Source organism: Bison bison, unplaced genomic scaffold (genome assembly GCF_000754665.1).
Source record: "Bison bison bison isolate TAMUID 2011002044 unplaced genomic scaffold, Bison_UMD1.0 scf7180017864471, whole genome shotgun sequence".
Lineage (NCBI taxonomy): Eukaryota > Metazoa > Chordata > Mammalia > Artiodactyla > Bovidae > Bison > Bison bison.
This window is the reverse complement of record NW_011495032.1, coordinates 9,119,931-9,134,541: the sequence shown is the minus strand read 5'-3', so window position 1 is coordinate 9,134,541 and position 14,611 is coordinate 9,119,931. Positions and strand designations below refer to the sequence as shown.

Sequence of the window (14,611 nt, the reverse complement as noted above, 5' to 3'; positions counted from 1 at the left end):
TTATGCATCAAATCCTTCAAGCTAGGCTTCAGCAGTACTTCAGTCAAGAACTTCCAGATATACAAACTGGGTGTTGAAGAGACAAAGGAACCAGAAATCAAACTGCAAATATTTGTTAGATCATGGAGAAAGTAAGGGAGTTCTAGAAAACATCTACTTCTGCTTCATTGACTATGCTAAAGCCTTTGTCTGTGTGTATCACAACAAACTGTGGAAAACTCTTAAAGAGACCAGAATACCAGATCACCTTACCTGTATGCACATCATGAAACAACAGTTAGAATTGGTCATGGAGCACCAGATGGGTTCAAAATTGGGAAAGGAGTATGTCAAGACAGTATATTGTCACCCTGCTTATTTGAAATCTCTGCAGAGTATATCATGTGATATGCAGAGTTGGATGACTCAAAGTGGAATCAAGATTTAAAGTAATTTTTAAGAGACGTGTACTTATTCAGTTCAGTTTAGTAGCTCAGTCGTGTCCGACTCTTGGCGACACCATGAATCACAGCACGCCAGGCCTCCCTGTCCATCAGCATCTCTCGGAGTTCACTCAGACTCACGTCCATCAAGTCAGTGATGCCAGCCATCCTCTGTCATCCCCTTTTCCTCCTGCCCCCAATCGCCCCCAGCATCAGAGTCTTTTCCAATGAGTCAACTCTTCGCATGAGGTGGCCAAAGTACTGGAGTTTCAGCTTTAGCATTATTCCTTCCAAAGAACACCAAGGGCTGATCTCCTTTAGAATAGACTGGTTGGATCTCCTTGTAGTCCAAGGGACTCTCAAGAGTCTTCTCCAACACCACAGTTCAAAATCATCAATTCTTTGGTGCTCAGCTTTCTTCACAGTCCAACTCTCGCATCCATACATGACCACTGGAAAAACCATAGCCTTGACTAGATGAACCTTTGTTGGCGAAGTAATGTCTCTGCTTTTGAATATGCTATCTAGGTTGGTCATAACTTTCCTTCCAAGAAGTAAGCGTCTTTTAATTTCATGGCTTTAGTCACCATTTGCAGTGATTTTGGAGCCTGAAAAAATAAAGTCTGACACTGTTTCCACTGTTTCCCCATCTATTTCCCATGAAGTGGTGGGACAAGATGCCATGATCTTCGTTTTCTGAATGTTGAGCTTTAAGCCAACTTTTTCACTCTCCTCTTTCACTTTCATCAAGAGGCTTTTGAGTTCCTCTTCACTTTCTGCCATAAGGGTGGTGTCATCTGCATATCTGAGGTTATTGATATTTCTCCAGGCAATCTTGATTCCAGCTTGTGCTTTTTCCAACCCAGCGTTTCTCATGATGTACTCTGCATATAATTTAAATAAGCAGGGTGACAATATACAGCCTTGATATACTCCTTTTCCTATTTGGAACCAGTCTTTTGTTTTGTTATTTTATTCTGGCTATTTTTGTAGTTTCTCTCTGTTCCTTTATTTTTATCTTCCCTTCTTGTTTGATGACTTTCTTTAGTATTTTATTTAGATTTGTTTCTAAAATTTTTGTGAATTTACTATAACTTTCACCTTGTGGTTATGGTGAGGTACACATTTTGCATCCCTTATATTTAACAGTCTATTTTAAGTTGATATCAACTTAAATTTATACACACTCCAAAATTCTATGTTTTTATTCCTCTTATTTTATGCTTTTTCATGTCACATTTTATATCTTTTTATTTTATTTATCCTTTGGAAATTATTGTAGTCTTAATTAACTTCACTGATTTTATTTTTAAACCTTTGTAGTAGCTTGGCACCCCACTCCAGTACACTTGCCTGGAAAATCCCATGGACGGAGGAGCCTGGTGGGCTGCAGTCCATGGGGTCGCTAAGAGTTGGGCACGACTGAATGACTTCACTTTTACTTTTCACTTTCATGCATTGGAGAAGGAAATGGCAACCCACTCCAGTGTTCTTACCTGGAGAATCCCAGGGACGGGGGAACCCGGTGGGCTGCCGTCTATGGGGTTGTACAGAGTTGGACACAACTGAAGTGACTTAGCAGCAGTAGCTTTACAAGTGATCAATCCAGTAATTTACTGTATATTTATTTACTTTTACCAGGGAGATTTTTACTTTCATATATTTTATTATAATTAAGTACTGCTATTTCATTTCATATTGAAGAAGTCCCTTTAACATTTTTTTATAAGTCTGATCTACAGTAATGAACTCCTTTAGTTTTTGCTTGTCCAGAATACTCTTTATCTGTCCTTTAATTCTGAATGATAACCTTGCTCTCTGTGTGTGCTTAGTTACTCAGTTGTGTCCAACTCTTTGTGACTCCACAGACAGTAGCCCACCAGGCTCCTCTGTCCATGGGGATTCTCCAGGCAAAAATATTGGAGTGGGTTGCCATGCCCTCCTACAGGGGATGTTCCCAACCCAGGAATCGAATCCAGGTCCTCACATTGTAGGCAGATTCCGAGCCACTAGGGAAACCCAAGAATACTAGAGTTGTGTAGCCTATCCCTTCTCCAGGGGAACTCTTGACCCAAGAATCCAACTGGGGTCTCCTGCATTGCAGGCAAAGGATTCTTTATCAGCTGGGCTAACTGGGATACACGATAACCTTGCTAGGTAGAGTATTTTCAGTTGGAAGTTTATTTATTCATATGTTTTCTTTTCAGCACTTTGAATATGTCATGCCACTCCCTCAAGCCTGCAAAATTTCTGCTGAGAAATATGCTGATAGACTTATTGATAATTCTCTTTTATGTAACAATCTGCTTTTCTCTTACTACTTTTCAGATTCTCTCTTTACTTTAACTTTTGACATTTTAATTATAATGTGTCTTGGTGTCAGTTTTATTTGAAACCCTCTGTGCTTCCTCTATTTGGGTATCTGTTTCTTTCCCTTCATTGTGAAAGTTTTCAACCATTATGTCTTCAAACAAGTTGTCTGCCCCCTTCTCTCTTCTCCTTTTGGACACATCTAATGCTACTATTATTCCACTGCATACTATCTTATAGGTCCCATGAGTTATCTGTATTTAAAAAAAATTATTCTTTCTTTTTACTGCTCTAAATTAGCTGCATTGTTTAGTCTTCCAGCTCACTGATCTGTTCTTCTCCTTCACACAGCCTGATTTTGAACCCCTCTAGTTTTCAGCTCAGTTATTTGCCAGCTCTGCAGCATCTGTTTTGTACCCTCTTATGTTTTCTGTCCTCTGTTGAAGTTCTCACTGTATTCGTGTCATCTTCTCCCAAGTTTATTGAGCATCCCTGTGACCACTGTTTTTAATTTTTTATCAATTTTTTATTAGTTATCTCTGCATCAAGGTTTTTTTGAGATTTTTTTCTTTTAGAACGTTATTCTTTTCCCTTATTTTGCTTGATTCTCTGTTTTTGTGTCTATATATTAGGCAAAATAGCTATCTGTCTTATTCTTGAAAGAGTGACTTTGTGTAAGAGAGAAAATTTCTTGTTCAACCTTGCCTTTGCTCTTGTTTGATTGTAGAAACCTTTGTGAATATCTAAACTTCTCTATTAGTTCTGATATGTCCCTCTTACTGAGGGTGCACTGAGACCTGTCAGTTCACCAAGAAGAGGATGCACATTTAGCAACTAGTTTCAGACTATTGAAAGCCATATATATACACAGTCCTATGGGGTTTCAATTGTAATCCTTAGTGGCCTTCAGTCCAGGAAATCTGGAGGTGTCTCCTGGATGACACTGGTAAAAAATTGTGACACCAAACATATATACATATACATATATATATAGATATAGATATATATATATATGTATATATAAGCTCCTTTCTGGGAGAACTCTTTTAGCTGTAGTAAGGCCACAGGGGTGCACAAGGATGATATCTTACTGCTTACATTCTCTAGAATGCCTCCTTAGCTTCTGGATGTATGGGAAAGCTGAAGCCTATACCTTAGGCTACAGCTCTAGGCTATATAAACAGGCCTTTCATTGTTTTATTTTTTATTTATTTATTTTCCAGAAAACAGGAGTTATGTTTTAGTCAGTTGTGTGTGTGATACCCTGGATGGAGGCCTGCCAAGTACTGTCTTTCTGATTGTTACAGTCTGGTCAACTCAAGAATGTCAGCCCCCTTGGCCACCAAGTAAGGCAATCAAGTATCTTCTATGTGGATTGTATGTGTCCAGTGGTTTTAGTTAGGCAGCCGGAGAGTATAAGGGACAAGGCACATTCACTAGCTTCAGAAAGGCAGCAGGAAAATGTCTTGACCGTGTACACCTATGAGTTTCAGTAATGCATTGATGGGTTAGTGCTTTGCCTATGCACATGTGAATTTTAGGCCAGAAGATGGAAAATGCCATGATCGGTCAGTTCCAACAAGGAATTGGGGAGGTGTTGCATCTGTGGGTACTCTCCAGCTTTAGTAAGGCAATGGGATAGCATCCCAGTCTATTGCCCCTCTATGTCTTAGCAAGGCTGTGAAATGGTATTACCTCTGAGCTCACTTACCTATGCTAGTAGGGCAGGTGGAGAGTGAAATAATGGTATCTGCCAGTACCCCTGTCGCCCAGGAGAGTTTCAACTATTCCTTGATATTCAACAGATATTTTTGGATGAGTTTCCTTCACATAGAGTCTAGAAGCTTTCAAACTATTTTCTCACTGGATCTCAGAGTAAGTGGGACTGCATGTGAACCTTTTAAAAAGAGGGTCTCAATTTCTTAAAGTATTTCTGTGGGTGCTTAGTCACTCAGTCATGTCTTTGTGACCCCGTGGACTATAGCCCGCCAGGTTCCTCTGTCCATGGGCTTCTCCAGGCAAGAATATTGGTGTATGTTGCCATTTCCTCCTCCAGGGGATCTTCCCAACCCAAGGATTGAGCCTGCGTCTCCTGTGTCTCCTGCATTGCAGGCAGATTCTTTATCTACTAAGCCATCAAGGAAGCCCCTTGAATTTTAGTTCTGTTGGTTTCCTAAGGCAGATATTTTGGGGCTTCATTTCTCCACTACAGATTCCAAGAGCATCAACCCCTCACTCCTCCAGGGGAAGCACCAGACTGGTAAGATTCCTCCATATTTTATATCGCATGTCACCGCACCAGAGGTTCACAGTGAGACCGTGTTTGCTTTGTCTTGATGTGGTCCTTTAACCCTTTCTTGTGAAGAAGCAGTTCATCTATTTTTTTTGGATCTTTTTCAAAGGGGAATAATTCACATGTAGCTGTAGATCTGGTGTGTCCATGGGAAGAGATGCGTTCAGGATCTTCCTATGCTGCCATCTTGGACCCCTCCACTTAATTTTATTCCTTTCTGTTCTTTTAATATTTTCTTTTTCCTGTTTGTATTCACTCTCTTTTCTTTGTAAATTTAGCTTATTCTTCTATTCCTAGTTCCTTAAATTGGGAGCTTAGATCATTTATTTAACACTGTTCTTCTTTACTAAGTATTAATGTTATAAATTTCCCTTAAATCACTGCTTCTGCTATTTTCCACATTTTTGTTATACAGAGCTTTCACTTTTATTCAACTTAAAATATTTTATAACTTTCTTTGTTACTTCCTTTTTAACCCTTCAGTGATTTAGACATAAATTATTTAATCCCCAAATATTTTAAGCTTATCAAATATTGCTTTTGTATTAATGCTATTATATATTATAGTTTAAGAAAAGACTTTGAATAGTTTCTAGTCTTTTAGATTCATTAGTGGTTTTCATGGCCCAGAATACGATTTATCTTGGTGAATGTCCCAGGTGTATTTGAAAAGAATTTCTATTTTTATGTCATAGTTATGCTGTATAAATGACAATTTAGTTCATTTTTTGACATTTTGATTCAATCTTCTATACTTTTATTACTTTTCTATCTACTTGCTCTATTGATTGTGGAAAGAGATGATGATGTTTCCAACTATAATTGTAGAATTGTTTATTTCTTATTTTAGTTCTATCAGTTTTTCTTTCATTTACTTTGAAACTCTGTTACTAAGGAACCTAAATAACTCTGTTATTTAGGAACCATGACAGTTATTGGAGAATTGATTTTTCACAATTGCTTAATGTCTCTTGTTATCCTTAGTAATAGTCATTGTTCTGGAGCCTACCATTTCTCATATTAATATAGTTATTCCAGACTTCTTTTGATTATTGTTTGCATGGTATGTAGTTTTAAATTTTCTTAGACTTTTGGCATATATGTGACTTTATACTACAGCTGAGTATCTTTTATACAGCTTATAGTTGAGTCTTTTTTATTCTTTACACAATCAGGTAAAATCTGTCATTAGATCTCTTTTTAGGTCATTTACTTTCTATGCAGTTATTTATATCAGTTTCTTTAGCTCTAATATTTTACTACTCATTTTCTCTTTTTTCTTTCTGTTTTTTTGCCCATTTATTCCCACTTTATTATTTTTCATTATATAAATAAGTTTTAGGATTTCATTTTAATTTACATACTAAGCTTCTGGTGATATTTCTTTGTATTATTGCTTCATTCTTTGCTTTAGGGATTATAACATACATATGCCTAACCTTTTGCAACCTAATTTTCTTAGTATTTTAGTACTTCACATGAAATTCAGATGTCTTAAAAACATGTAAGACTCCTTATTATTACCACTCTCCTTTATTTTATATTTGTCAAATATATCTATATACATTTAAACCTACTGTCAGTGTGGTAATTTTTATTTTTAATATTTATGTGTATATTTACAAATAAAAAATAAAAATTACCACATAATAGTAGGTTTTTTATTATATATAGATATAATAGTTTGAAAACTAAATATTTAGGTGTATATTTAGAGACTTCCCCAGTGGCTCAGTGGTAAAGAATCTGCTTGCAGTGCAGGAGCCGCAGAAGACTCAAGTTCAATCCTTGGGTCAGGAAGATAACCTAGACGAGAGCATGGCAATCCACTCCAGTATTCTTGCCTATAGAATCCCATGGACAGAGGAGACTTGTGGGCTATTGTCCAAAGGGTTGCAAAGAGTTGGGCACAACTAAAGAAACTTAAACACACATGCGCATGTGCACATCTGAAAAAATATACACATAAATATTACAAAAATAATAGTTATATATTTACCCAGGCACTCATCACCCAAGTCATGGAACTCCCTAGTTGAGTTTCACTATTGGAAATAGCACAAGAGGAAAGATAAAAATAAAATATGGATACCCCCTGCCCTCTTTGGAACATGTGGTCTCCTTTTCTTTACTCCTGTGGCTAGAAAGATGAGATTTCAATTGGAGATTTAGTTGACAGCATGCTCACTGCTACACAGCCTCATGACTGGAGAGTTCCTTCAAAGCAAAGTTGCAAAAGAAACAAAAAATTGAGAATCCCACACACATACAGCTTGGTTCTCGTATTTTTTTACTTTTATCTATAAATCACTTGTAAGGGTCCTCAGGTAGTTGATTTTTTGCTTCTTATCCAGTTGCTTAGTAGAAGACACAGGCTAAAGAAGGTATACTTGACTGAAAGAAACATAATCCCATGTATGTTTCCCAGCATGAGAAAAAGATTTATGTCAAAATGAAAAACTACTCATGTTACATGTAAAATAGAGCACATGACATATTGATTTCATATAAGACTTTGGATTTATGCAGTAAACAAGATACACAAGCTTTATGTAAATTTAATGAAAAACATAGTATTTAAATTGAAATGTGCTGTGTGAGGAAAAAACATTTTTTGTGTGTGAATTGCTAGGAACCAGATAAACTGGATATCATGTGAATCTATAGAAAAAGTTTCTCCTTGACCTTTCTGAGTAAATTTTACTGCTATGATGTGTACCCCATAGTTATTTAAAGAAATTATCTTTACTGAAAAATACAGGTGAAAAACAAAAGGACATGCTTAAATGAAGTTTTCATGATTTGACATAAACTGATTCTGGCTCTTAAATATTTTATTAATTTGTTTTTTAAATGATGCAAAAAAATACATACAGTGAAATTACAGAGATCAGAGTTTAGGATTTAAACTTTCAAAGGAAAGATGTACAACAAGCATAAATGCTATATCTATAACAGAGTGGTTTGACCTCTGTAAACCTTGTTTTCTTTTTTTAAATTTTATTTTATTTATTTTTTTTTTATTAATTTTATTTTATTTTTAAACTTTACATAATTGTATTAGGGAGGAGGGTTCAGGATGGGGAACACATGTATACCTGTGGTGGATTCATTTTGATAAATTTTATTTTATTTTTAAACTTTACAATATTGTATTAGTTTTGCCAATATAGAAATGAATCCGCCACAGGTATACCTGTGTTCCCCATCCTGAACCCTCCTCCCTCCTCCCTCCCCATACCCTCCCTCTGGGTCGTCCCAGTGCACCAGCCCCAAGCATCCAGTATCATGCATCGAACCTGGACTGGCGACTCGTTTCATCATCTCTAAAAATGGAATAATAACTTTACTCTTTGTTAAATTTATTTGGCAGGTTATATAAACAAGCATTTACAAAGTACTTCACCATGCTTCTAGTGCTTGATGCTCAGTAAATGACTGTTGATGTCATTATTATATTCTAGTATTGTATCAGATACTAGGGAAATGAACCATAATGAAAACACATACCAAGTCTGAAGAAACAAGTAGAAAAACATACTAGTGAAAAGTTATGTAACCACATTGTAATCAAGTTATTGAATTACAACACAATAATTGTAGAAGCTTTAATATAATAAATGCAACTGAATGTGGAGATGGAAGCAAAAGGCCATTTTATTATGTATGTTATCTCACACTATCTACATGAGGTTTTCCATCAATATGAAAAAAGATTATGTAAAATGTTTAAAAAATGAGATCTCATCAATGTTGGGGTAAGAAAAATCTCTAAGGTATATCATTATGAAGATGCAGAGATACAAATGATTGTATGCTGATTATGTTGCCATTTGAGTAAAATGAAATACACTCATGCACATATATATGATTATTATTGTAATGATACGTAGAGAAAAACCACAAACAGTATTTGTCCTGGAGGAGAGACGGAGTACAGTAACAAAACAGAGATTTGCTTTTCAACTTAAAGTTTTCAAAATATTTTCCATTACTTTATATTGTGTCTTATGTTATTAGAATTTTAATAACACAGTTAGGGAAAATATAATGTTGGAAAATATAATGTTGGAAAGTATTTTGATGTATTAATAAAATGTATATAGAGTTGTAATTCAATAAAGGCTAATATTTTAAGCACCTAATCAATAGTATCATTTAATTAAAGAGTTCCTTCTAAGATCCATTAGCTAATTACATTTTTTATTTATTATTATCATCCTTCCAAAATTCTTGGTGAATTTCCAGAACTTCCTTAAGGTGTCAGAAATATTCATTGATCTGCATACAGACTAAACTATTATCAAATGTCTTACAATTTTCCAATATTTCTACCATTCCTTTCATTTTTCCTGTAGTTTGCTAAGCTCAGAATGACATTCTCTGCTTCCTTTATGACTATTCTATACATGAATGAAGTAGAGATTTCTGAGACTCCAAAATCCAAGGGCTTTACTTCAATAAACTTTGCTCAGGTAACCATGCGTTTCTCCAACTAGGTCACCTGGACTCTGGATTGAGGCCACTGCTTCATCTTTGCTGCTCTAAGACATATATTGGGTCTCTTGGACTTTTCCAATATTTTAGTTTGACTTCTTCTGCATGGCAGCATGGCATGAACCTATTTTATGTATGTGTATTTTGTCACAAATATGTATACATTTAAAAAATATGTATATATAAATTATAAATACACATATGTGTATACATATACATATATATGTAATTTCAACCTAAAGCACATTGGGCCTCTTATAGCACTCATGATTTTAAAGTAAGTTGTTAAACTATAGGAGTTTGTAGCAGACACAGCAGGCTGCCTATTAAATACTCATTTTCTCTTTGTGCTTACTAAGACAGCCCCAGTTCTAATTGGGGTGACATTATGCTTTGCTAAAAATATGCTTTTTACCAGCCCATCTGGGTGTTAGGTAACAGCGATGTTGCACATTTCTGTACAGGGCCACCCCCTCAGTCGTTCAGGGTTTCAAGCGAATGTTTTGTGGGCCTCTCTTTCTATAAACAGTTTGATTAAAAATATGTTACAGACTTCTGGTGAGCTGCATTAGACATATTTCTCCTGATGAATGCAACTGAAAATCCTGATTATTATATATAAAACAAACATAGAAAGATGCTGAATGGTGAAGAAAAGTAGATAGCCTGTCTAGGAATATGGTAACATAGGGATGATATAAGGTAGTAAATTCTTTTGGTTTTCTCTGTCTTGTATATACCAGACTGTGAAGCCAACCACCCGGAAATGTCAATGGACACAGATTTAAGAAAAATAAATAAAAAATAAACAAGAAAAGCCTGCTTTCTCTGTTAAAGGGCCAAGAAAGGATAGACATGCAAGGAAAAAGGTCTTGGAAATAACCACTCTACTCCAGTAAAACAGCACATAAAAAAAAAAAAAAAAAGGAAGTACCCCACTCTCAATTCCATCAGCAAAAACTGAGTGGAAAACCAAAATTTCACAAGGTGTTCCAAACTCTTGGTCAGGGTAACGTCAGAGAAGGCATGGTCAGGAGCCAGCACCTTCCTCACCAAAGATCTTGGAGTGTCTTAATAAGTTCACCACTCTGTTCAGACTAAGTTGACAGCAGAAAGGAAATCTATAGATCTCTCCCACCCATGAGTAACAAAAAGCCTCTTTCCTGACTGCTTGGAGGGATGGCAGAGGTGCTCTTATGGAGAGTTAAATTTCTACTAAGGCTTACTGAGAACAGTGCTACCTTCTCCATGGTATCAGTGGAGGCCATGTGCAGAACAGTAAAAGAACATCTCTGTCCTTCCTAGCCAGGTTGATATAAGTGGCTGCCTAGATAGGAAGGAATTTGGTCTACATATAAACACCTCTAAGGAATGTGTTTTTTTTTATTTTTTTTTTTCCACTTTGGCTATAGGGCTTTTATTCAGTCAAAATGAGTGTGACAAAACCCAAGATGGGCCAGGTGGCCCCATCTCCCCTCCCTTAGATCCATACTTCCCTGGGGACAGGGGATCCCAGGAGGAAGGGGGTGTGGAGACGACACTACAGGGACCAAGGGGCACTGCCTGGGAAGCTTGAGGTGCCCGGGTCTCAGGCCCAGCATTGTGTAATTCACCTTCCTCTCTCTCTCTCTTTTTTTGATTTTATGTTTGTCCTTTTTTTTAAAGGAAAACATTAGTTTAGTTCCAAGTCATGTGAGTACAAGCAGAGGTGAAGGGGGGCCTTGGCCCAAGGTGGGAGCTCCTGCAGGAACCCCTCTGGGTCCTTGGAGGGTTTCTTGCTGAGGCTACTGTAGGTCTTGACAATCGGAAAGTCAGTCAGGACAGAAATGCAGGGAAGCCCCTATGTGAATTCCCACATGAAAGGAGAAATCTTGCCTTTGACCTGAGAATGGGGGGGTTGCTCCCTCCAGAACCTGCCAGACACTGGCTACTGTCCTGAGGGAGCTTGTTGGGCAGCCAGTCCTCTATTCAGGATGCCAGGGCCTATGTCCTAGGGTGGCAGGGAAGCGTGGGCCTTGGCCTCCAATGTCATCTCCTCCAGAAGGCTGAACCTCAAAAACAGCAGCATGGAGAGCTGGGTCTCCTCACACAGGGGGAGGGCCTTGGGGGAACAGCTGTTCCAGTTCCTTCATGTCCACACATTTCCTGCCTTGGCCCAGCTGGCCTCTCTCTCCCTGTCCCACCCCATTCAGGGCTAGGACACCAGGGTCCCTCTGGCTCCAGGGGCCCTTACACAAGAGGACCCTGCCCCTTTGGCCAAATAAGAGGAAGAGGACACAAAAGATGATGCAGGTGACCTCGATGTGGATGCTGATGACAATGCCCATGGTGGGTGTCTAGTTGGTGGCCCCCTCTTTCCGACAGTCACATAGTGGGCTTAAGGATGCCCTTTTAGATGCTCCCCTCAAAGACAAAAAAGCAGACTGTGGCATTGCCATCCCCATGCTGGCTGTAGGCAAGCAGCTTCACATCGTACACTGCAGTGGGGTCAAGCTGGCTTAGGCTATAAGAGAAGACAGTTCCAGGCAGCAGGATGGGGCCTGTGAAGGGGGCCTTGCTTGCTGGGTGGTAAAAACACCTTGAAGCTGCCCTCTTGCTAGGCCAACGGGTGCCAGGGCTCCCACAGCAGCTACAGGGTGGAGCTGCCCAGGACCCTCACTGACAGTTGAGGGGGGAGTTGCAGTTCACCTAGAGTGCTGGCCAGGGTGGGAGTGAAGGCTGAACTGCACCCGCCTCCCCGCCCCCCGCCCCAAGGTGTGTAGACTTTGATGTAGAAACTGTAGGCAGTGGAAGGCTCCAGGTGGCTCACCAGGTGCTGGAAGGTGCTCTTGCTGATGACTTCCTGATGCTCCAGCTCTGGGGAGTCGGCAGCCTTCCTGATGTATAGACTCACAATCTCCTTGGTCTTCACCAGGGTCTTGGTCCAGGACACGTGGACCTCAGTGGACAACAAGAGACCACCTGCAGCCCCTCAACCCACAGCAGAGTCAGTTTGATGCTGGCTTAAGAGAAGCTGGCACTGTTCTCAGCCACACACTGGTAAACAGCCTCATCTTCCGAGCGATTCCAGAAATGATCAGGGCCTCTGGGCTCCAGCACCTGTCCATTCTTCAACCACATCACATGAGGGGGCGGCTCACCCTGGGCTTGGCAGGTGAACATGGCTGTAGTCCCAGCCAGCCTGGAGATGGACTGGGGGTGCTGGACAAACTCTGCTGGGGCTTGCACCACCAGCCGGATCTGGGCCCTTCTCCTCACCCAGGTGCCGGGCCTTTTGGCCGTGTAGACATAAAGATGCCTGAGCGCTGGACAGTCACGTCTGAGATGATGAAGTTCCCCATGCCTGGCACCTGGGTGCCCTCCACCCTGATGGGGTGTTCATGCAGGGGACTCCAAGACACAATGGGTGCAGTAACACACTCAAGCACCACAGTCTGGTGCACAGTTAGGGTGAGGCTCTCAGGCCCTACAAGGACTGTAGGCTCCTTGCAGGCCCTGGAGCCCAAGCCTGTCACAGTGAAGATGCCTCTGTCCTTGGATCGAAGGCTGGTTATCTGAAGCACCCTCTTGGGCTACAGCATGTACCTCTCCTCGTCCGTGTCATTGGGGACTTTGTTCTTCTCCCAAGTGATGAAGGGTTTGGGGAGCACATGGATTTGGCACTGAAAGCGGAACACACTGCCCTCCTCACCCTCAGTGGCCTAGGGATACACGTGGAAGTCTGCCATGGTTGCATGGATTCAAGCCTTCCAACTGACCACCAGCCCAAACCAGTTCTTAGCCACCTACGTATAGTCCCCCTCATCTGAAGGGCTACCTCCTCCATCCAGCAGGAAGTGGCGGATCATCAAGGACCTATTGGCCAGCACAGGGGAGTGGGGACTGTCCAGCAGCTCCACCCCATTCTTCTTCCAGGTGATTAGCACTGGAGGAGTCCCCTCCACCTCGCAACCCAGCATTAAAACGGGCTGCCCAGGGACTGCAACATCACTGCTTGGCTCCACAGCAAATGCCAATTCAACAGAGTGGTCAAGACCTTTGCTCACTGCAGGCAAGAGCAGCATCAGCAGCAGCAGCAGGAGCCAGGATGGCAGCTCCAGAGTGCGCTGAGCAACAGTGGGGCTCATGTTCTGCTAGACTCGGCGACGCCCAGCTCTGGAGTCTCTAGCAGGCTCACAGTGTTCTGTGGGGCCAGTGCCAGGGCTGAGCCCTAGGGGCTGGGGGCTGGGGCCACATGCTTGCCTAGGAGTGCTGAGGGTGCAGGGGGAGCACTGCCCCTTGAGCCGTCTTGTACCCTGGTGATCAGGAATGTATTTTGAAGAAAGAAACCTCAAGTATTAATAATTTAGTCCACCAAGACCCCAAGATATAAAATCAACACCCTAAAATTAATTGCATTTCTATATACTAGCAGTAAACTTGCAGAATCCAAAAATAAAGTGCAATATCATTTACAACTCAAAAGAAAAAGAAAGAAAGAAAGAAACCCAGAGGTTTAAATCTAACAAAACACATGCAGGTAAACTAAAAACTATAAAATGCGAATGAAGGAAACAAAAAACTATCTAAAACATGAAATACATTATGCCTCAAAAAGAACCTAAATAAATGGTGAGACATACCATGGATTGAAGGGATTTAGCAAAGTTAAGATGTCAACTCTTTGAAAATTATTATACAAGTTTATCCTATCAAAATGTGAGCAATTTTTAATAGGACAGTTTATTCTAAAATTTCTATGGAAAGTCAAAGGAATTATAATAGCCAACATTCTGGTAAAGTAGATTAACAGAGTTATTCAAGATTTATTACATAGCTTCAGTAGTCAAGACGGGACTTGGGATAGATAGACAGATCTATTGTGTAGAATGGAGAATTCAGAAACAATTCCATACATTTACAACCAACTGATTTTTGACAAAGGTGAAAAACACTTCAACAAATTGTGCTGGAGCAATGTATATTCATACTAAAGAATTATACCTCAGCTTAAATGTCAAAACTTATGCAAAAAATTAGCATGGAATGAATGACAGATTTAAGTGTAAAACTATAAAAGTATAAAACTTAAGAGATAAGATAACATAGA

General features: G+C 39.7%; 1 pseudogene; it reads right to left on the bottom strand.

Moving 5' to 3' along the window:
• Positions 1-11,606: 11,606 nt before the first annotated feature.
• Positions 11,607-13,649, bottom strand: LOC105003826 (annotated as a pseudogene).
• Positions 13,650-14,611: the final 962 nt, after the last annotated feature.